General features: G+C 44.0%; 1 protein-coding gene across 5 annotated transcripts in view; it reads right to left on the bottom strand.

Annotated features, from left to right (window-relative positions):
- Positions 1-25,432, bottom strand: part of ABCA1 (ATP binding cassette subfamily A member 1) — a 314,953-nt gene that overhangs the window by 79,404 nt on the left and 210,117 nt on the right. For 4 of the 5 annotated variants that reach the window (XM_069962027.1, XM_069962025.1, XM_069962029.1 and 1 more), the window contains exon 1: positions 6,641-6,876. The exons of the other annotated variant lie outside the window; for it this stretch is intronic. The gene's annotated coding sequence lies outside the window, so the exon portion shown is untranslated. Of the gene's footprint in view, positions 1-6,640; positions 6,877-25,432 lie in introns of those variants that run through there. 5 annotated transcript variants of the gene reach the window in all.

Genomic DNA, 25,432 nt, shown 5'->3' with positions numbered 1-25,432 from the left:
ACCTTCTTCCCTAAGCAAGAGCATTATAGATGGTTTGTAGCTGGGTCATCCAGCATGACAATGACCCGAAACACATGACATTTCAAGGTTTTGGAGTGGCCTAGAAAATCTTTGGAGAAAGCCGAAACTCAATGTTTTCCAGCGACAGCTCCTAAACCTGAAAGATCTGGAGAAGATCTGTATGGAGGGGTAGAGTAAAATCCCTGCTGCAGTGTGTGCAAACTTGGTCAAGAACTATCGGAAATGTCTGACCTTTGTAACTGCAAACAAAGGTTTCTGAACCAAATAGTAAGCTGTGTTTTTTTATTGTATCACATACTTATTTAAGTACGATTTTCTGGAAATTTTTTAAAGATTCTGTCTCTCACAGTTGAAGGTTAACTATGATATAAATTACAGACCTCTTCATTCGTTGTAGGTGGGCAAACTTGCTAAATCGTCAGCATATCAAATACTTATTTTCCACACTGTATAGGAAGCTTCTGACCTATTGACATGGCAGACAAGGTTATTTTCTTGTTATGTTGTTCATAGCTTTGTGTAGGCTTCCCATAACATAGGACACAAGTACTGCTGGAGGCATCCTGCTGTGCTTGTTCACGTGTACCTACATAGGGTGCATGCTAGCCTACAGCGCGACTGTACCGCTGAAGGCATCCTGTGCTTGTTCATGTGTACCTACATAGGGCGCATTCTGACATACAGCTTAACTGTACTGCTGAGTCGCAGAGAGGGAAATACAAAATAAAAATCACTCTTGATGACCAATATACTGTAAAGGACTACTAATTTCTGTGTCTATCCCATGACCATTCAAATTTTTACATTGGAAAAGTATTTCAATCACTTGTAATTGTGAGTCTTTAAACACAATAGACTGAGTTTTGGCACAAGCTCCCTTACTCCTGGCAGGCAATCTCTGTGTGATGTCATAGGGTCTAAGAAAAGATACTGTAGCGAGCCTCTAATTGAGACAGGACAAGGCAGGGACAGATTATAGGGAGGCCACCCAGGTTGGATGCCATAGGGCCTCCCGTACCTAGGGGGAAGCAGAGAGCCTCCACTAATATCAACCCAGGTGTCAGGGGCATTACTATAACACGGCATGTCAATTCTTTAAACAGAGAGGTGCGGAGAGCAGAGGTGCGCAAGCCCTCCCATAGACAGACTGACACTGAGGCAGGCGGGATTCCGTGGCGGAGAGTTCCGCCGCTTTTACACTGTGTAAACTGGCCCTAAGGTGGCACTATTACTTTGTTAGGAAACTAAAGGGCGCCACCACTGAGTGAGGTCACTATTACTGCATGGGCCTAACTGCGGCACTATTACTGTGTGCTGCACAAAGAAGACACTTAAGGCCCTAACAGTGTGAGGGAACTAAAGGCCCTTTTACATGGAATGATTATCGGCCGTATTTGACAGAGATCGGCTGATAATCGTCCCGTGTAATAGAAAGCAACGATCAACTGACATGAACGATGTTGGCTGATCGTTGCAGTCGTTTGTCTTTCAACATGTTGAACGATCTGATGCTATCGCTCCGCGGAATAGGAGAGGCGGCAGGAGACATCACTATTCCCTATGGGCTGCCCGGACGATCCAGCAATAACCCGGGCAGCCCCCCCGCACCTCCTCGCGGCCGCCTCCGGACTCACCTGCTCGCTGCCGCCATGTGTGATAGCAGTGGCAGCAAGCAGGGAACGAGGAGCTGACAGCGCCAGGGTGCATTCTGACATACAGCTTAACTGTACTGCTGAGCCGCTGTGTGTAATAGGGGCTTAAGGCTGTGGGCGTTAAAGGGAGCAGCAGGATGGGAAGTTTGTGTAGCAGGTAGAAAGACGCTGATAAAGTGGAGAGTGGAGAGACTACTGGGCAGCAAACTGTGCAGAACAGAGTCTTGTTCAGGAGATGTTATCATGACATTCTTGGTCAGACAAATGATGGAAAGTGAATGACTCTGGTCAGAGGCACTATCATCCATGAGTCACTATACGTAGTCAATGTGCATTATGCATATAACTGCATCTGAAAAATGTGCTATTCGCTTTTGCAGACCAGCTGTATAGAATTTGTGGTATATTGGTATGGTATCATATTTGGTTACATTGGTCTTTGCATAGCGATGTAGTATATGTTATACAAAAAGAAGTAGTTACCAGTTTCAGTAGGGATATTCCACCATTTTACATTGTATACAGCTTAGCACATGTACTAGTCTCTACATGCAGTTCTCCAGAAGTTTGCAAAACTTCAATTTCCAACATGGGAACTTAAAAGTTATAATTCTTTATGGGCATAATGACTTAACATAGGGATCCTATTTCACCCTGCCCGGACCCATCTTACTAGTCACAAGGGCCATGTTATTCACACCTAAAACAAGAATTTGGCTCTATACTGCCACCTGTTACCCACAGGTAATAGTGCAGCCAGTTAATTTGGTATCTCTGAAATGTCTAACTTGATCATGGGAAAGACACGCAAAGATACCGACCTCTTTCCCATTCTAGCTTCCAATATAACTGTATTCCTAAACACACAAAATAAAACAAAATGGCAGCATGTTAGAGGCCTTGTAGAGGAAATGAAAGCGCTGAGAAATCAAGCTGGAATGGGAACCTGTATTATACTCCTTCTGAAAAGCATCTCAAGAACACAAGAAAAAACTGATCAATACATATGAAACGTCTGGGTGACCTGTCAAACGTTTTTCTATAGCAGTAAAGTTTGTGTATACAAAGATACCTTACAACATGTTTTCTATTACAACGATAGAATTACCATGAGTAACATACAGAGACATGTGCTTAGCAAACTGCCATGATGAATCACATGCCTCTATTTTTATATGCAAAAAACACACACAATGTTGTTTGTACAGGAGTGACGCACACATGTTCGGCAAACGTAAGACTTCTGTAAGCATCACTTAAGTACTATCAGGTCTATTCCCACCATTGTATAGAAACTGGTAAGCCCATGAAGGAAAGCGACCCCAGATAATGGCTGAAAAGCTGTAATAAATCATAGAAATATCCAGCATTCCAGCAACCTGCAGGGCTTCCTCTTGTTCTGGAAAACATCCTCTTTTCTTGTTATTAAGCAGACAAAGAGCTTCATGTTGTTTGCAGGCCCTGTAGTTCAATGCTGAGCCTTCCACTGGCCTTTACTTAGCCATCCTGACCCCCTTATTTAGCCATCCTGACCCCCTTATTTAGCCATCCTGACTCCCCCTTTACTTAGCCATTCTGACTCCCCCTTTACTTAGCCATCCTGACTCCCCCCTTTACTTAGCCATCCTGACTCCCCCCTTTACTTAGCCATCCTGACTCCCCCCTTTACTTAGCCATCCTGACTCCCCCCTTTACTTAGCCATCCTGACTCCCCCTTTACTTAGCCATCCTGACTCCCCCCTTTACTTAGCCATCCTGACTCCCCCCTTTACTTAGCCATCCTGACCCCCTCCCTTTACTTAGCCATCCTGACTCCCCCTTTACTTAGCCATCCTGACTCCCCCTTTACTTAGCCATCCTGACCCCCCTTTATTTAGCCATCCTGACCCCCCTTTATTTAGCCATCCTGACCCCCCTTTATTTAGCCATCCTGACCCCCCTTTATTTAGCCATCCTGACTCCCCCTTGTCTGCTTACCCCATGAAGAGAACTATATAAACACACAATATATGTACAGGCTGGAGATGGAGAAAAGACTGGAGAGCCAATAACACCAGTAAGGAGACTATTACATTATAATGGACCAATAAGAACTTTTATATGCAGTGGAAGCTATGGAAAGCTAGCCAAAAAGCATTAGTAAAAGATTTCTAGGTGCTCTGACTACCTGGCTCCTGGGATTTGTTTAGTCTATTATTTAGCATATTACTAATGTACATGAGCCCAGATTTATTATCCCTGCCCATGGTTGCTAGGGTCAGTATAGACCAGACTCTATTTTACACCCTTTAATAAATCTGGACCTTAGATTTGGGGCTGTAACTAGGACTATTTTATAGTTCAAGTTTATATTAGTATCAGATGGTGAACAGGTTAAACACTGAAAATTGTCCTGTGGGACACAATGCTATGGTGTTTAGGCCGATGCATTGCGAATGTCTGTCAAACACAATAACATACATATAACATAGTATATTAGTCTGGTAGGTCACGGACTGAGGTGGCAGCAGAGAGCAGACTGGAAAGAATACACGACTTCCTGCAGGGCATACAGCAGCTGTTAGGTACTGGAAGACTGGAAATTTTTATGTAAAAGTAAATAACAATTCTGTATAACTTTCTGACATCAGCTAAAAGATTTTTTTTTCACTTGGGAACCCCTTTAGGGTCCAGCGATATTAGTGTGTATGAAGCTGTGTGGTATACATCATGCCAACACACTGTGATAGATAAGAGATGTTGCAATTTTGTTGCCTAAGATCTTCTCCCTGATAGGTACAATACACACCTATCTGCTCCTGCCTAGAACAGATCACACACTGAGATTACATCATGCTGTCTAGAAAAGGAGAAACCCATACAAATCAATTTTTCTTTACTTATGATACAGTAGTATTGGGGGGGGGGGGGGGGGATCTTCAAATAACAAGATCTGGGATCCACTATGCATATGGACTGTATTACTAGAACAATGAAGAGTCTCCCATCAAGCAAGGTGATAAATAAGGAGAGGACAGGCACATCTATCTAGGGTTTGTCTAGTATATTCCGCCTGGCTGTTCCACATCTTTCCTGTGCACTTTATCTCAGCTATGACTACACAGAAGAGGTTACTGGCGGTCATTCCTCTCCACAGCTCCAACGCCTGGCTATAATGGTGAGCAGCCCAGATGGCAGATCTGTGATCACACCTAACACAGGAGATCAGATAGAACAGCACAAATCTCAGGATACAAGACCATTCTGGACCTAGTACCACTAAACATGACACTAACATGAATATCCATAGAGAAATGAGCAGACGCAGTGATGTGTATACACACCTACACTACACAAGTGCTTGTTTTGTACATTCCAGGCAGATGCAGCACAACAGGCTGCTCTATAGTACACTCATCCTGGTAGGACAATCGCTATAGGAATACATAAGGCTACAATACATGGAAACAGAAGTTAGTTGTGGGGTCCCATCAAGGGCAACATCTGTATGGGGTCTGTATGTTCTCCATTGTTCCCTCTGGCTACAGCCCACACTACACAAACATCGTGTAAAGTCAGGATGGGGGGGGGGTCTGCTAAGAGATTGGGATCACAATGATGTCACCTAATCGATTACTGATCACTAGAAATGATCATCATAACAGAAGAGACACAGTCCTCCTCCTCCAGATCCATGACATCCAGGGCTGAGAGTCCAAGGCAAACAGCACAAGGCTGCAAGTAAACAAAGAGCACTATAGGAAAACACAGCCAGACTGTGTACATACACAATGCCTCTCCTCTGAGATATATATATATACATACATATATGAGCACTATAGGAAAACACAGCCAGACTGTGTACATACACAATGCCTCTCCTCTGAGATATATATATATACATACATATATGAGCACTATAGGAAAACACAGCCAGACTGTGTACATACACAATGACTCTCCTCTGAGATAAATATATACACATACATATATATGAGCACTATAGGAAAACAACAGCCAGACTGTGTACATACACAATGCCTCTCCTCTTAGATATATATATATACATACATATATGAGCACTATAGGAAAACACAGCCAGACTGTGTACATACACAATGCCTCTCCTCTGAGATATATATATATACATACATATATGAGCACTATAGGAAAACACACAGCCAGACTGTGTACATACACAATGACTCTCCTCTGAGATATATATATACACATACATATATATATGAGCACTATAGGAAAACACACAGCCAGACTGTGTACATACTGTACACAATGCCTCTATTCTGAGATATATATATATATATATATACACATATATGAGCACTATAGGAAAACACAGCCAGACTGTGTACATACACAATGCCTCTCCTCTGAGATATATATATATATATATATATACATACATATATGAGCACTATAGGAAAACACACAGCCAGACTGTGTACATACTGTACACAATGCCTCTATTCTGAGATATATATATATATATATATATATATATATATATATATATATATATATATACACATACATACATACATACATATATGAGCACTATAGGAAAACACACAGCCAGACTGTGTACATACTGTACACAATGCCTCTATTCTGAGATATATATATATATATATATATATATATATATATATATATATATATATATATATATATACACATACATACATACATACATATATGAGCACTATAGGAAAACAACAGCCAGACTGTACATACACAATGCCTCTCCTCTGAGAGATATATATATATATATACACACACAAGCTCCAGGTATAGGCGATCTGACCTTGCTGATGACCCTCATCCATTACAATAACAATAACACACAAGGTGATTCTCACTGTCTATCAGAAATTACTAACAAATAAGTCAGCAAAGGGTTAACAGCCAAGTTGTCACAATAACCCTGTAAGTAGCCCGGTCAGAATAGCTGAGGCATTGTCCTTTACCTTGTCTCCAGTCCTGGTGGCCGTCAGCTGGAAGCCCCTCACTCAGCTGGAAGCCCCTCACTCAGCTGGAAGCCCCTCACTCAGCAGCAGCCCCTCATAGATGGGACTAGTGTAGACTCCAGCCCGGACAGAACAGATGTGCTGCTTCCCCTGGCTGCACTGGCTGGATATGTCCTGTCAGCATCCCCTGCCGACACACTATCTCCCCCTCTCTGTCTTAGAGAGAAAAGAAAAAAAAAGCAGCAGCAATGTAAGGTTTATATGGAGGAGTTCCTTTTATAGCCGGAGCGGCGCAGTACAGCGGGGTTACTAGCGGTCAGGGAGCTGCGCTCTGTTTATGTGGCTGGCCCGTCCTCCCAGCAGCACGTGGACTCAGGCCCCGCCCCTTAAGAGGGCGACACAGCCGGCACGGGGCTCTGCCTGTCTCCTCCTGTGTGTGAGGACGGTAACCTGACGGGGTCCGGGTCACGGACATGTCTTGTGTCATAGACTTCCAGTATGGCGGCCACCGCTGTACTATGCCAGAGAAGAGGACGCGTCACTCCGTGTAGCAGCTTTACCATTCAGGGCTCTGGGAAAGCTGAGTGACAACTAATAGGACTGTGCTTGAAGTACACTGATACATTCTTCACTTCAATATCCTATCTATATCATAGGACACCTGAGAGCAGAGGCCATGTATTCTGCCTGGTGACCCCCATTGTGTGGCCACCATTACCTCTCCCCTGTGCTTGTTAGTTTTCATACATAAATACCCATATAGAGGATCTGCCACTACAGTAGATTGTCCATTCAGGGTTCTTGGAAAGTAGAATTAGTCTGATGAGTGAGGACGCATAGGACTGTACTTTGGACCCACATTGATACCTTCTTTATTTCTATATCTATAGCATAACTATTAGAGATGAGCGAACCTGGAGCATGCTGGAGTCCATCCGAACCCGAGCGTTCGGCATTTGATTAGCGGTGGCTGCTGAAGTTGGATAAAGCCCTAAGCCTATGTGGAAATCATGGATATAGTCATTGGCTGTATACATGTTTTCCAGACAACCTTAGAGCTTTATCCAAGTTCAGCAGCCCCAGCTAATCAAATACTGAACGTTCGGGTTCGGATCGACTCGAACCCGAACCCGGTTTACTCATCTCTAATAACTATAGAAGATGAAACCTGAAAGCTACGGCCTCACACATTTCCTATACTTCTAGATGGGAATTGTGGCACATTGCAGACACTGGTGATGTATGCGGTCAGCTTTACCATTCACACGTCCAGGGCCGGACTGGGACTGAAAATAAGCCCTGGCATTTCAGAGCATATAGGCCCACTCGACGTGTGGTGATAAGTTATGAGAGGATGTTGTGAGTGCAGCATGGCTACATGTTGTATCATCACAGCCATGACTGGAATTACAGATAATAACACAGTAAATGGGGTCCGAAGCTTCTGTCTCTGTACTGTGTAGCTGAGCTGCAGTTACAGGTCGTCACCACTACACAGTGTACAGAGACAGAAGCTTCCGGCCCCGGTCACCGTGCTGAGTTTAACACCACCACCGCATACTGACTAATACCACTGCATACTAATGTCACCACATACCGACTAATACCACCACATACCGACTAATACCACCACATACTGACTAAAACCACCGCATACTGACTAAAACCACCGCATTCTGACTAATACCACCGCATTCTGACTAATACCACCACATACTGACTAATGTCACCACATTTTGACTACTACCACCACATACTGACTACTACCACCACATACTGACTAATACCACCGCATGCTGACTACTACCACCACATAATGACTAATACCACCACATACTGACTACCACCGTATTCTGACTAATACCACCACATACTGACTTATAACACCGCATACTGACTAATACCACCGCATACTGACAAATACCCCTCATACTGACTGATACCACCGCATACTGACTGATACCACCGCATGCTGACTAATACCACCGCATGCTGACTAATACCACCACATGCTGACTAATGTCATCACTGCTACTGAATAAAATCCACTTTAAAAAGACCAATATCACCTTATACAGTTATATAGAGGTAGACCCAGCTCCCATACATTACAGTGCAGTTACATCAGGTGACTCACAGGGGACGTCTTCTCTGATCGGAGTTCTTCCCTTTTCATTTTCTTCTTCTGTCCTGGGCCGTTATGAGAACTTCGACGAGGATAGGACGCCACAACCCTGGCAGCCGCGCATCATACGGGGGCCTGACGGAGCAATGTGGGGCCGGTCCAGTCTTCCTCATGGCCCGGTGACTCCTTTTCCCTACGGCAGTCACCGGGTCAGTTGGAACCCGGAGGCCATCGGCCCTTCTGGCATTTGCCAGAAGTGCCCTATGGCCAGTCCAGCCCTGCACACGTCTATAGAAGTTGGTTGATAACCCATTACTTTGTAGTGATACAAGTGATACATCCCCAGTAACCCTATGGTGTGTAGGAAAGGACTAGTACTATTGTGTCAGCGACCAGATTTGCTGCTTAGGAAAGCTCGGTGGCCACGGCGGTCTTACAGGCTGGAGAGAAGAGCACGACACAAGGATCGGGTGTACTCTCTTTCCTTAGAATTGTGGCCAGTGAGTGCAGCCAGGCAGGCAGCAGCAACAACTGTTGCTGAGAGAGATAAAGTAATGGTGGTCATACTGGGGCCCCAAGGTGATCATGCCATGTCCCAATAGTCCAGCGGTGCATAGCTATAGTAACCGCAATGTCGCCACTTGGGGACCCCCATCCTAGAGATTGCTACACAACTATTAGTTGATCTCCCGCATTCATACATAGAGTTAGAGAATAAATGCTGTTCATGAACAAACCCTTCCAAATCTACACATTGTGGAGAGCAGACAGATAGTTTACACAGCCTCAGGAATGAAGGGCTTTAAATTGCATTTGGGGGTGTGGCCTATTTTAAGGCATATGGCATGTGTCTGCAAACATTTGGAGCTGGCTGTAGTTTTTGGCTCAGTTGTCCAGAAAAAAATTGTAGTAGGTTGGCAGCTAGTTTGTTAAGCATGGAGAGCACTTTTAGTGCACTTTTTACTTATTAAGACAATGGTGAGCATGGCATGACTAGTGAATGACTGGCTGTCACGGCCACCTGCAGGACTAGTGAGTAGTGTTGTCTTCCTCTCGTAGCACGCTTCCTTCCACCTCGTAGCACGCTTCCTGGAGCTGGTGTCTATAAGATTGCTCCGCTCATGGATATAGCCCAATTTAGTGCATAATTTCAGGATAAATAACAAAATAGAAGAAAGCTCCCTGACTGTCCATGAATTCATGGAAGGTTGGCAAACATGAGCTCTGGTAAACAGATGACGTCTTCTCTTTGGCTGCTTCTGAATAATGCATATTGCAGGGCTGGCCTAATGATTTTACTGTGACACATAAAACATTTTCTTCAGTAAAACAGGTTAGAAAGCACATAATATACACAATATAACTACGCTGGCTTATGGCAGGACAAAATGTTGTGTGCCAGAAAATGTTCCCTCTAAAGGCCCTGTTACACCAAACGTATATCGGCCTTACTTCAGGCTGCTCAGGCCAATAATCGATGTCGGCTGATCGTGGTCTTCCAACATGTTGAAAAATCCAGATTTGTGCAGATCTGTCTGCTGGGCATAGCTCTGTGTAATAGCAGAGGCAGCAGACTGCCACTGACTTCAATGGTTCCCTTCCGCTGCTTCCTACTCAATGTCTGTACAGTGCGACATGTGGGGAACAGAGCTCATAAATTGGTGCTCGCTTCCCCCGAATTATCGGGCCTTGTAATTTGACCTTTAGCCTTAGTGGTTAGTGAGTGGGCAGTTAGGGACCAGTGTACTGTTGCGCTGCCACATTATATGCTACAATTAGCTAGAGTAGTTGTTGTGTTTATAGTAACATCCCTGGAGCAGAGTTTATTGTCTGGATCACTGGTGGTCTATAGCAGCAAGAGGGTGCACGTACAGTGTCCCAGAGCAGGTGTCCACTGTTATCCTAGCAGCATGTATAGGTCGTACTGTGTTTTATGGGCTCTGGGGCTAAAGACCATAGAATGCTGCTCCCACCACCAGACGTCACTGTCTGTTATTGGATTGTCTGCACGGCTGAAGGTGCACTACAGTAAGGGTTAACTGATTTCCTCTATAAGTTGTATGAGTTATACCACTGTACATGTGCACTACACTTTATCCAATCCCTAAGCTAGCTACCTCAGGAGCTATTGCCCTATCACAGAGGGTTATTCCATCCTTCTACCCATCAAATTCCCCCTGAAAGCCTAAGGTTATATTTAGTGGAGTGAGGACTGAGTTGGGGAGTGCAGTTCTAGTTTAAAGTCAGTACTGAGTGTGTATGCGACAACACTACAGAGAACCTGCTGAGATACTTTCCTTGTCTCTCGCATAAGTTTTTCCTCATGTTGCTTCTTCCTTACGCTAAAAAATGATGCGAGATAAGATATGCATAGTATGGGTCTCCTTATAACGTCGATGATAGTATAGAAGCCTATTCTTCTGATCATTCTATCTAATACCTAAAACTCTAATCCCAAATCCAGAAGTCCTTCCCCCCTCCCACCCATCCCTCTCTTCTCCACTCGTCCACACCCTTGGCTGTTCATGAAGAACGATCTGGTAGCTGCAATTTCCCTAGTGACCCTTTAAGGGCTTCCTTGTTGTACCATTCTGTGTATTGTGTCTTGTCAGGACTAAAATGATATTCAATAAACTTTCTCCATTTGTGAAATAACTTTTCCGTCTCCTTTATCTTGTGCCGTTCAGTTTCTATAAGGTCTAAGTGTAATATATGATTCATGGTGTCCGTGATTTCAGACAACAAAGGGACAGAGGGTTTTAGCCAGTGTCTATCCATTTTTTAACCACTAATTAAAGAGTATGGACTATCTGTATAGGAGTTTTGTTGATTTCTAGACCTGCTTTGTCAGTAGAGATAGCCTGTAAAATAGCCGTCTCTGGTGAAAAGGGCAGTGTCAAGCCCCAAACTCTTTTGGCATATCCATAAACCACCTCCCATACTTTCGTGATTTCAGGGCATGACCAAAGACCATGGAGTAAGTTTGCCTTCTCTAATCGGCACGATGGGCATGCTCTTAAATAGTGTGCAGGAGCGTCCGTGTATGAGCGTCCCTGTATGGTAAGCTTTGGCGAGAAGTCTAACCCTGGAAAGACAAAAGTCTTTTATTTGCGCAAATGCTAGAAAATGTTGGGATCCTAGCCCAAATTTTGAAGATATGACTTCCCACCTCTCAAATTGTCCCGTATCCTTTTGTAGTAAGTCCCCCAATATTAGTATTCCCTTTTGTCTCCATTGGAGAAACAGTTTGTTTCGACCATGCTGAGGCAATAAGTGATTTTCCCAAAGTGGCATGAATTTAGATAGACTATAAGGCAACTCATAAAGTCCCCTCACACCTTTCCACGTTTGGATAGTATCCCTCAATAGAACACTGAATTTTACATGGGCGGCTAATTCAGAGTATTTATTGTGTAGAAGTGCTCCAAGATTGTGGCCCTTCACCAGAGCTTTTTCTAGAGGTTAAGTTAGAGAAATGGCAAGTGTCATAAAGCCAATCCGTGGCATGTCTCAGGAGAGCTGCTAAATTATAACCCCTTAGAAGAGGCAGTTGTAGTCCACCCTGAAATTTGGGTAGGGACAATTTTGTATAAGCAATCCTGGGACGTTTTTTTCCTTCAAAGAAATTGTATAAAGGCAGATTGTAACCTTAATAAAAGGGGCATCGTTTGTAGCGGGTATAATAGACGAGCGAAGCTCACCATATTCAAGAAATTAGCTCTTCCCGAAGAGAAAGAGGCAAATCAGACTAACAAGTTAATTCTGATATTATTTTAGTAATCAGTGGGCCATAATTCAGGGTATATAGCTGCAAGGTAGTTTTACCTATTTTAATTCCCAGGTACGTGATTACTTTCTTTTCTACTTGTACTGTGGGATTAAAATTGTCAGGGGTATTGCCTAAAAGAAGTTGGCTTTTTGAGGCATTTATCCTGTAACCCGTATAGTAGCTAATTTCAGTCAGGAGTGAGAGAACCCCTTCCAAGTGATCCTGTGGGGATTGTAAGTATAATAAAGGATCATCCGCAAAACAAGATACCTTAACTTCCTTGTTTCCCACTCGGATGCCTCTAAAAATGTTGGAGGTTATGAGGTACAGGTATCTCACTACTGGCTCGAGTGCTAAATCAAAAAGCAATGGCGACAAAGGGCATCCTTGTCTGGTTCCCTTGTATAGAGGAAAGGAGCCCGACAAATGTCCCAAGAGATGCACTCTCATTTGTAGGTTACTATTAATAGCTGACATGCCCGTAATGCCCATTTTGGATAATACCATGCCAAGCCATTGCCAGTTGACATTGTCAAAGGCTTTTTCTGCGTCCAGTGTTAGCAGTGCCGAGGATCCCCCCCTTCTCTATTTCTTTATAACTTCTGAGACTAAAGCACCGTGAACAAAGGGCTCCGGACTTAATCCTATCCATGCTGGGCTGTTGTCTTTTTCTTCTTCTTCTCTAACTCTAAAAGCAAAGCCCAAGTAACCAAGGTACAGTAAGAGTCAGTAGTTTAGCTAAGTGAATAAGCTGAGTCTCTACTGCAAACACGCTAGGTCCTAAGGGGTCCCCCCCCCCCCCGACAGCTAGCTCTATCTACACAGTGGGGCCTACATCACTTGATCTGTGTCACAGGGCTCCTCTTGCTCCTCTTCTCCCCGAGTCCCGCATGCTGCAGCTTCAGAGCGGCCTATCTTAGCTGACAGGCCGCTCAGCCAATCACAGGCCAGGACCGCCGCGGCCAGTGATTGGCTGAGCGGCCTGTCAGTTCAGCCAGGTCACTCTGAAGCTGCAGCACCCGGGACCCGGGGATAAGCGGACAGCAAGAGGAGCCCTGGACCCAGGATAGCAAGGGCTGCAAGGACATCAGTAACGATGTCCATGCAGCCCTTGTTAAACGATTATCAGGCTGTGTAATATGCTCTAGCTCGTGTGTAATAGGCCCAGATCAGTGCTCGTTTACTGTTATTTTCGGGCCCCCATCGGCCCGTGTAATAGTACCCTATCTCTTTTACAACAACCCCAGCTGAGCGCAAAAGTATGCCTGAATAGCATCTCTTGCGCTAAGTAGTCCTCTCTATGCATCAACATGCCTAGTTTGTAGGCTTACAACGGGGAAATACAAAGGAGTAGAAAGCTACAAATTACAGATCTGGAATCAGCATCCTTTATCCTACTTAAAGATTATTTTAGTTTAGGGTTTTGAGGAGGGTGGGTTAGAGGTTAAAGGAGTCCCTTTAACTCTTTAAGTGCCCGGAGTCTGTCTTCAATAGCCAACAGCTCACACAACTCCTTGCAACTATAACAGTAGCTTCAGCCCGAACCTTCATGTGGTCTCTGTGGTGACATCACTCTGGCACTCATCTCTGCAGAGCTATGCTCAATATTCATTAGGAGTCAGCAGGCAGATGGGGCAGATTGGTGCACTGGGGGTGAAAGTGCACTCTGCTCATCTTCCTCACCTTCTCCCAGATTGAGTCACAGACAGGGCGCGGCTTACTTTTGTCCTGTTAAAATTTTGTGCATGCACTGTACTTCTAGGTTGCAGCATATGCATTAAGAGCCAGTGAGGCTTCTGCCGAAGCTTTCCAATTGTCTACACAGGAGCCAGATCCAAAAGCACTTAAGCATTTGAGATTTCAACAGGGTTTGTTACTGGAAGCTGAGCCCTCTCAGTCACTGAAACCAGGAGAGGGTGGGAAAGGACAGCAGCAGGGATTCTAGCCTAGGGCATTTCAGAGGCTGAAACATGCCTCTTTGACACTTTATTTTACACAAAAGAGCACTTTCTACCTGTTTGGCCCAAGGGACATCTATAAAAAAAACTATGGCCTTTACTATGCCTGATGTGCCAGGTTTCACATACATCAAAAAATTTGGAACATTGACTGTATGAAACATTTATTATGAAGTTTGCACCAGAAAAAAATTGGAAATTGCCCAACACTTGATTCTTATTTTCACACGCCAGAAGGGGTGTGGCTAAGGATGGTATATATTAAAGCCACATTTACAAAGCCCACTAAAGACCTTTTTTTTAATTAAAAGTGTGAACTACATGCAACTATACAGCATATGTAAAAAGCACCAAAAGTAATCTAGACACTGAGATTGGTGCCCATTCTTTGCGGCAAAACGGTTGTGAAGTCAGATAGGTTGCATTGATGTACAACAATCTTTAAGTCATGAAAGCAATCTATCCTCAAGTGCTCAGGGACTAGACCAAAATTTATCTCAAAACACATAAGGAGTTTGGGAACTGGTGGTTGCTGTGACTTTATAGTAATAATCATGTTCCAGCAGTAATTAGAGTATAAATACTATAATATTGTACAATAAAACCATGTTCTGGTATTAACCAGGGCACATTATTATAATGTCAGGGAAATATGTTGTGGTTTAATGTCATGGGTGCATGCATTATAAATCATAATTATAATAGATGTAGTAAATTATACTCTTTTAGAATAGGTACTGTATTATTTTATGGTGTATGTAAACATTCTTCATTAGGAATCACACTAAATGAGTGTGCAGTATATTCACATTTTATTTTTTCTTCTTTCAATCCCAGTGTGAAAGATTTGGGTTTTGGAGGAATGGTATCAGGCTGCTGACTGACTGTTACTATGGGATAATTTTCCAATCATTGGAAAGGTAAAGGTAGTAGAACGTACTTCCACTCCCTCTAAGGGCTCAAACTTCCCGGCTTTGTGACCCAATGGCTAGTAATGGAAATGGATTTGCATATATCACTGCTGTCAGTTTCCTGTTACCTATTAAATGGAATCCAATGCAGCCGAAGAGAAGCCGACTGTCAACCATTTTCAGAGGAGACGTGGGAGTCCTGGAGAGGTCCAAGAGAGGGGCAGGCACAAACAGTGTCACAAGCCTGTGACACTAGAATTAAAGATTTTTTTTTTGTACAAACATGCCGGATCAGACACCCAAGATAAAGGAACCTACTGTAAATTATGGTCTCATAATGTTAACCCCCTCCCGCCGCTGCACTGTAAATTTTAGTCGCTGCAGCCTATGCCTGGTGCTGCAGCGACGTGAATTTACTGCAGAGGATGGCACAGGCATAGGAGCTGCGCCTGCGACATTCGCGGCGGGTCCCGGCTATCACCACCGCAACTCTCAGCACCAGAGCCGCGCTCCGCAGAGACAATTCTTCCTCTACTGAGGGAGAATTCTCTCTCCGGTGTCCATCAGGGTCTGCAAACTGATCGCAGAGCCCCGATGGTAGCCATAGAAAGCCTCCGGCTTCCGGTTTCTATCTATGGAGGCCGGGCATTGAGGCTTCAATGATCCCAGGTCGTGAATGGGTTAAACTGGAAACTGGCAGCACTGACATATTCATAACCATGCTGTCAGTTTCCTTTAAAAGAATTTGGGAGACCACTGCTAATACAGTAAAATGTAATTTAACAGCAAGCTCAGGGGATCATTGAGTATATTTCTGGCTTACACAGTTAGGCCCCTTTGACACACTTGCATATTCTGTCACAACAGATTGCTGACCTGTTGATTTCTATGACCCCATACACACATCAAATCAATTGGTCTGTGCAAATGTGAATGGTAACAGATACACACCTGTGTAGTTGTGGATCGGCAGTTGGAAAGGGGCCTCAAAAATCTATGCTAGCACTGATCTGGAGTAGATTTTTACTACAATTTAGGCCTGTGCAAAGGAGTAGAGGAGAATAGGGCTTGTGCACAGAACTCAAAGACACAAAAGAACGTCTTCACAACAACCAGAACTTCCGCTGGCAGCTGTGCCTATACACAGGTTAAAAGAATGAATGGTGACAGGTATGCTTTCAGCAAATAATCAATAAATGAAAGTGAAGTATACCTCCTAGCTGCTGAGCAGGTTAGCCAAGTAGAATTACTATGTAAATGTGTTTGTAAATGCTCCTATATACTTTCCATATCTATATAAAGAAAACAGGTTGTTGACAATGAATATATATTTAATTGTTACTAATGTCCCAGAATCCAGAGCACAGTATATAATGCCAGGTCAAGATAACCCGGCTACATTGTTTTGCTTTCCATTGTGAAACAGGATGTGAGTCACATGATGTGAATAAAAAACACTTATGTCTGGTAATGGTGTAACTAGGGACAAATCCATAGACCAACAAGTTTGTTTGGCCATGTAGAATAGGTAAGTTTGCCATTTTCCTTGACGGGCTTTAATATTACACTACATTTTATGTGATTTTCTGTTTATTACATCCACAAAAACAGTCACATAAAAAATTAAAGGGGTTTTCCAACACTACAAAACATGGCCACTTTCTTCTACAGACAGCACCACTCTTGTCTCTAGCTCAGATGTGGTTTGCGATTAAGCTCTATTTACTTCAATGAAACCAAGTTACAAAACCTGCACCCAAACTGGAGACAAGAGTGGGGCTGTCTCTGGAAGAAAGTGGCCATGTTTTTGTAGCACTGGATAACCCCTTTAAGCTCTATGCATCTGTATATAATGCTTGGCCACTTTAGGTTTTACAACCCAGGGGTTAAAAGGGGTTTTCTAGAGCCAATACCAGTCCTGGTTTCCCTACCAATCAGCTTTTTCCTTGTGTATGCAGATGCTGCACTTTGGCAAACAGCTGATCGATGGGAATGGCGTATTTCATTAAAGGGGTACTCCAGCGGGGGGGGGGCACTTTTTTGCTCGGACCGGGGAGGAGGTGGCTGAGGGAAAAGACGTCCACTCACCTCCCTGGTTCCAGCGGCGGGTCCCGCATCGCTGCGCTCCGGTGCTGGTTCCCGGCCGCTTCCGGGTGTCTGGCGCGGGCCAGAGACATGACATCTCAGGTTTCTTGAAACGGATCCCGCCACCTTCACTCAGTGGCTGAGCGGACCTGAGACGTCACGTCTCGGGCCCGCGTCAGACACCCGGAAGCGGCCGATGCGGGACCCGCCGCTGGAACCGGGGAGGTGGGTGGACGTCTTTACCCTCGGCCACCTCCTCCCCGGTCCCAGCAAAAAAGTGCCCCCCCCGCTGGAGTACCCCTTTAATGGCCCTACCTAAGGGCCCTATTACATGGAGCCATAATCTGCAAAATCAGGCCAATTCAGCAGATCATTGCTCCTTGTAATAAAGACAATGATCAGCAGATGACAGCGATTATCGGTTGATCATGTCTTTAGGTCCAGACAGGTGATAGGGAAGCCCGGCTGACGACTGATGATTGTGCCCTTGCTGCACCATGGTCGAGACGTGTAAGAGGCTCAGTAAATGAGCGTGGTTCTAGCAGGTTGGTACTCATTTACATTATTAATCGAGCCATGTAATACAGACCTAGGAATAGCTGGTTATACATTTTAGATAGTTGTTGGATGAGATAATCTTCCTATACACAGCCACTCTCAGCTCAGCCAAGTGTGTGTATTCTTAATAGGCGCAGGGCAGAAAGCCATTGTCAGACACCCTTGGTGGTGGCTTATCATTTAATCACGTCTAGCTGTTCTCTCTCCCAGGATCTGCCATTGGAAGAGAGTCGAGGTCCCATACAGCTTTAGACTCAGATGTGTTTCTGGAATGTGTGAAAACAAATAAGTCAGTAATATACAAGACAACGTGCATACTGTCTAACAACAAAGCAAACAAATTGAGTGAGCCTCATTTCACAGAGAAGCGTCGCCCTGTTTTCCCACTACAAACCTAACAGGATTGACAAGTACAGCTTTGTACTGTTGGGGGGGGGCTTAGCTTTTTCTTTTCCTATCTTAATTTCCATTGCACAAAACTCTTATCATATATTGACCTTTGCAGACATAACTACACAACCAAAAAGGCTGCTGACCTGTACAGCATTAAACTGCACATTGATTTTGTTGAGTGGGATTGTGGCCCTTTCAGTATGGCTGAGCTCCAGGTCATCGCGCACACAGCCCGGTCTCAAATGACCTGTAACCGTTGGGCAGAGACTGCTTACAAAGCAGAAGCAAAACATAGCTCACATGACAAAAGGACATGACGGCCGCAGCTAGAGCAGGAAGTGTATTCAGCCAATATTTGTCTACACGTCTCAGCATATACAAGACCATACATGCATATCACATTCAGTATTCATAAGAGTCTAAGTGCTGCGTCCATTCAGAGTTGATTTAAAGGGGTTCTCTGGTTTCCACGATATATGTTTATTTCACTGAGAACCAACATTGTTGAACCTGCTCCCCCAAAAATGAGTTGAGATCTCATGGGTGGCTATGGTAGGTAAGGGCTTCCTTTAAGTGGTAACTCAAAGGAGCATTGTAAAACTAGTGGAACAGTTGGCAAGAAGGTGTGTGACTTTACACTACGTGTGGGATGTATGGTTCGCATAATCTTATACTGAGTCCTATAATCCCTTGTTGAAGCAGATATATCTCTTGTTAGTGGGGATACTATCATCCCTGCTTCTATAACATTTGTAAACCCGATGATTTCTTACCTACAGTATATTCTGACAGTGCCTATCTTGTTTTTTGTTAGTCAAACATACGGACGTATATTTGTGGGGGAGCTGAGCACCAATAGCATCCCTGTATCCGGAAAGGCTTCCTAGCTGTTAGCAGGGATGCTAACAAGAAATGACTGTTCTAATCTCCTTGCTGCCACTACTTGTTGTTTCTGAGTCAACATGAATATTAGGGTCACTGGAGCTAAATGAAGAGAACTAATGCAGTCATGACCTGACCTATACATATAACCTGATTCAATGCTTGCAGTGCTCACCTCTGATACATATGTACATTATGCAATCGTATCTAACAAAATCACAACTAAAATATAGTGTCTCTTTCAGGATCATCAGTATGTATGGAGAAAACTAGGGTATTACTACATGTTGTTACAGAGGGTTCACTAGATTGGTTATGCATTGTTTTACCTTTTATAATCTAGAAGATTAGAAAATGATTGGTGTTAAACTAATATGTGGAGAAATTACAATGTGGACTGCGGACACTGTTAGATAGTTGTTAGATCGAGGAGACACATAGTACCCTTCATGTATCCAGCTGGGCTTCCTGAACAAAGAAAAATGATTTTATTCTATTGTACAAAAAGGCGAAGAAGCTTTTCTGAGCCACTGATCTGCAGCACGCTGTAACATCTCCTTACTCCCCCTCCTATACCCGAGCCTGAGACTAAGGGGCCTATTCCACGGAGCGATAATCTGCCAAATCGGCCCGATTCGGACCATTATCGCTGCATGGAATAAATACAACGATTTCGTTGTCATCGGCTGATCGTTGATATAGGTTTGAACCTATACTTGTTGGGCGCCAACCGCACATTGATACGTGTAATAGCGGTGCGCGGCCGGCGAATGATGATTTACATTACCTATCCAGGCTGCAGGGCTCCTCTTGAAGTCTTCTCACCGGGTCCTGCGCGCTTCATCTTCAAAGTGGCCTGTCTGAGCTGACAGGCCCTTCAGCCAATCACTGGCCGGGACCGTCGCGGCCAGTGATTGGCTGAGCGGCCTGTCAGCTGAGACAGGCCACTTTGAAGATGAAGCGTGCGGGACCTGAGGAGAAGAAGACTTCAAGAGGAGCCCCCATCGCCCCGTGTAATTACACCCTAAGCTTTCAGGTGTCAGGCAGGGAGGAGGAGCGAGAGAGAGGAGGCGCTATAAATTTCAGCACAGAAGGAGCTTGGGAAAGCCTCTCTGACTACTTTTACCAGAGAATAAAAGCATTTTTCTACATTCTGGAAACACAGCTAAATATATAAAAGGAACTATGTGTCTCCTTTTCCTAACAGCTATCTAACAGTGTCAGCAGTTTGGAAGGTGAATTAAAGCTGATAGATTAACTTTTATCATATGCCTGCAAGTTTTACAAGGATACAAGGTAATGAAGTTATCCCCTTACTATATATTTTACAATGATTAATAATTCCTTTAATGCCACAGCTGTTCTATATTTGGGACCATCTTTATACTGTCTCTTTACACCCTACCTCAGTACCTCCTGAGAAAGATCTGGGCAAAATGACCATTGGGTTGTTAGATGGAGGTCTTTGCATTTCAAAACTTAATTGTGCTCTGTGTCCATAACTGTTATGGCCATAAACCTTTAATAACTGACAGCTGAATGATTGTTTGGCCGTCAGTTATCTCTTCCATCTTCTTCCCGCCCTCTTCATACAAAGAAACATGCAGCACAACCATTCCTGTGTCCATTCTGGCTATGTCTTATCTCTCTGAGAACCAGACAGTGATTTCCCATCTTGCCTTATCCTTATCTCCTCTGACATCATCTGCCAGTGGACGATCGGGAAAACCGCATTTACCTTACACTGGTGGCCGAACCTGCTGCAAGCGGGGATAAGGCCAGCGGAGGAGTAAAGTGTATGGAGGGTAAAGTGTAAAGTGTATTAGTCCCTTCAGTGCCTTAGGCTGTGTTCACACTATGTAAGCTACATATTAATCACGGCCGTTGTTGTCGATTTGCAACAACGGCTGTGATTACTACGTAGCTTGCATAGTGCTGCTTTCAATGGTATACACTCTGGCCAGGATCGCTAGCGGCGCAGCGAGAAACTGACATGTCAGTTTTCTGTGGCCTCTATGTATTGAATAGCCGCCACAGAAAACCCTGTCGGTGTACATACACAATGGAGGGTGCAGCTCCGGCCTCATGCTCCATTGTGAGCAGTGGGGAATTTGGATGCAGAATTCAGCGGCACCCGAATTCAGCAGCACTAAAGATTATTACTGCAGTACCGGCCGGGTCACGGAACGGCCAGTGTCATACAAAGTGTGAACATGGCCTTATATTGTAGGGTTGGTATTTCCTTACTGAAGGTCCATTTGTACCACACAATTTAATTATTTGACCTTGCTGATGGTTTTAAAATATGTACACTTATTTATTTTGATATATGTGTGGTACTGCAGCTAATACATGTTCTTATTTTCTTTTATACATAGGCATACAACCTGCGGTACACTGTTAGGTATCCACACTGCAAGTTCCACCTTAGCCTGTTAATGGAGGACCTCCAACATCTACTGATGTTCAACATAGAAATGTTTTTAGATGTGTGTTGGATGGTTATTGAGTAATGAAAAAATAGTTTTGTGTTGTGCATTCTGTAATTCTGTACTATAAGAGATTTCTATGTGGGTGTATACTATTATTAGAGTATTGCACTTTTGCTTTTTCCACTTTATGTTTAAAAGGCCATAGCGCTTGCATTTTTCCATCGAGAGACCCATATGAGCCCTTATTTTTTGCGAAACCAATTGTACTTTGCAATGACAGGCTTTATTTTTCCATAAAATATGCTTCTAAACCGGAAAAAAGTAATTTGTGCTGTCAAATTGAAAAAAAAAGGAATTTGTTTGGATTTCGGGGAGTTTTGCATTGACGTCGTTCGCCCTATGCTAAAACTGACTTGCCATGCATGTTCCTCAAGTCGTTACAATTACAGCGATATGTAACATGTATAACTTTTCTTTTATCTGATGGCTTTAAAAAAATTCAAACCATTGTTAACAAATATATGTTCCTTAAAATCGCTCCATTCCCAGGCTTATAGCACTTTTATCCTTTGGTCTATGGGGCTGTGTGAGGTGTCATTTTTTGCACCATGATGTGATCTTTCTATCGGTACCTTGATTGCGCATATACGACTTTTTGATCGCTTTTTATTACATTTTTCTGGATTTGATGCGACCAAAAATGCGCAATTTTGCATTTTGGAATTTTTTTGCGCTGACGCTGTTTACCGTGCGCGATCAGGAATGTGATTAATTAATAGCTTGGGCGATTACACACGCGGCGATACCAAACATGTTTATTTATTTGTTTATTTATTAATTTATATTTATAAAATAGGAAAAGGGGGGCGATTTTTTTACTGTAACTAATAGTCCCCCTGGGGGATTTGTATATACACAGCATTGATCTTTCATAGAGATCAATGCTGTGTATATACACAGCAAAGATCCATTAGATCGGTGATAGATTGCTGTGGCCTGCTGCAGGCCACAGCAATCTATTGCCGAACCAGGATCAGCGTCATTGCGATGCTGAGGCCCCGCATGGGCAGAAGAACGGATCTGACCCACTAGACACCAGGGATGTGAAGTGAAAAGCACTTCAATGCAGCTGTCATGTTTGACAGCTGTATCGACGTGCTTAATAAGCCGGCGCGGCAACGGGACCCGCGCCGGCTAATAGAGGCACTGCCCGGCTGCAGATTGCAGCCGGGAGCGGTGCCATTCAGAGCGGGGTCCCGGCGGGACCCCTCTCTGAACTCCCCCAGCGTCACCATGACGTACCAGGTACGTCATGGGTCGCTAAGGGGTTAATTTGCTGTGCAATTTTTGGTGCTACAGTAATCTTAAGGCTATGTTCACACTGCGTAAAATAACGGCCTTATTTTCAACGGCCGTTATTTTGAGGCCAAAATGTTTAATTTTGATTCCTAGCATGATTATAAGCAGGATGAAACAGGTCATTTACTTTAAATACTGCGCCCAGCCCGAGAAACCACTCAGAATTTTTTTTACATCAAAATCAAGTTTAATTCGGCAGATATAAGTTTTACGTTCACGGCCACATTGAAATCCACGGCCGTTGTTGCAGTATTACCGGCCGGAAATAATTGACATGTTCATTTTTCACGGGGCCGAAGGCTGTATTCCACGGCCCGACTCTGAGGAGCAAACGAGCGATTTGCTCCTCATTCCCTGCTGCTGTATAAGTCGTTTGTCTTTCAACATGTTGAAAGATAAACAACTTCAATGATCAGCCAACATGAACGATGTCGGCTGATCATTGCCTCCTATTCCACGGTACGATTATTGGCCGTAACGCGGAATAGGGCCTTTAGGGTGTTATTTTATTTTAATATGAGTTTTCAAATAAACATGAGGCATTTATTTGAGATATTCCTCTTTGAAGTCAATGGGGGATAGAGAACAAGCATTTTTATACCCACATGGAGCTCTGAGCGGTGCTGTGATGGTTTGTGGTATTTTAACCAGCAGTATTACTCCATCTTTGGGATCTGCAGATGCAACTTGGGTCCCTAGCAGCCAAGTCTGGCAGATGTTGTGGAAGGCTCAGGTGAAGTCACAGGGTAGACTTAGACTCTGATACCCATAGAGGAATGGAGTATGGGCAGCTAGTTGAGGTAATCTGGGTGTCATACAGCATTATGTCGGCACACCATTTTCATTTATAGATGCTTATGAACAAATAGAAATTCAATTCGATTTTAGGCCCCGTTCACACAGAGCAAGAGGGGCGGAATTCCGCGGCGTACATGCTGTTAGCCTCTGTGTCATAATGACACTCTATGGGAGGCGCTGGTGCCGCATCGCTCAGCGTCTCGCAGCGCTGAAGAATGAACATGTTTATTCTTCAGCACTGAGAGATGCAACGCGCGGCCTCCCAAAGGTGTCATTATGACACGGAGGCTAATAGCATGTAATTCCGCCCCTCTTGCTCTGTGTGAACGTGGCCTTACAGAATCATATTTCTCAGTTTTATTTTTACTGATAAGGTTTAGATCAAATATTTAAGCTAAAAGATTATTTAAATTTTCTTCCACATATACAATGATAAAAATGTTCAAAGGGTCCCAAAATAGATAAAATAAACTAACAGTAACTTGTGTTGCTGATCCCACCCCGTTTCCTTGTCCAGGCACTGGTCGGCACCTCAGTCCTTCTTTTGGAGTGGATTTTATGTGACACACTAGAGCCAGTGGCCTCAGCAGTGCTGTGCTATACTCCTGGCATTATGGCTCCCATCGTGGCATGTGACTGCTGAGTATGGCATGTGATTGGCTGCAGCGGTCATATGCCATCCACTCTAACAGGAAGGCTGGGTGCTGAAGGGAAACGTAAGAAGGGATCAGTGCGGGATCTCATTGGTGTTTATTTGTTATAGGTAGGGATGATCCGAACCTGCCGAGGTTCGGGTTCGTATGAACCCGAACGCTCGGCAGCAGATTCCCGCTGTCTGCCCGCTCCGTGAAGCGGGCAGATCCAGCGGGAGTAACGCCCTGAAAACTGGGATACAGCCTATGGCTATGGCTGTATCCCAGTTTTCCAGGCGGTCCTCCCGCTGTATCCACCCTCTCCACGGAGCGGGCAGACAGCGGGAATCATTACCGAGGGTTCGGGCTCGTACGAACCCAAACCGAACTCGGTTCGGACCATCCCTAGTTATAGGTAAGTTATAGAATACAAAAAAAAAAAAAAATCGGAATGTGTCTAGCTTTCCAATTTTTTGTTAGTAAACTTTGTTCCGCACTCTGCATTACATAGAATAATATTGTTCTTTTAGAACAGGGATAGGGAACCTTCGGCCCTCTTGCTGTTGCAAAACTACATTTCCTCTCATGCCTAGACAGTCGAAGCTTAAGCTTTGGCTGTCTAGGCATGATGGGAATTGTAGTCTTGCAACAGCTGGAGGTCCGAAGGTTTCCCATCCCTGTTTTAGAACATCAAGATCACCTCTGAAAAGCCGCATAAAGTTAAACACCACTGACCAGTGTAGTAATTTATCATTAGGCCATGTTCTTACAGTGTTCAAACAACAACCCTTTCAAGTGAATGGCCGTTGTTTAACGCTAACTATGGCCAAAAATAATCATGTTTCTTTAATTTCATCCGCAAGTAGTGTTATGCAGTGGCTGTTCATGTG

Source organism: Dendropsophus ebraccatus, chromosome 3 (genome assembly GCF_027789765.1).
Source record: "Dendropsophus ebraccatus isolate aDenEbr1 chromosome 3, aDenEbr1.pat, whole genome shotgun sequence".
In the NCBI taxonomy this organism is placed as follows: domain Eukaryota; kingdom Metazoa; phylum Chordata; class Amphibia; order Anura; family Hylidae; genus Dendropsophus; species Dendropsophus ebraccatus.
Note: the sequence above shows the minus strand (reverse complement) of the source record. Positions and strands in the feature narration are given on the sequence as shown.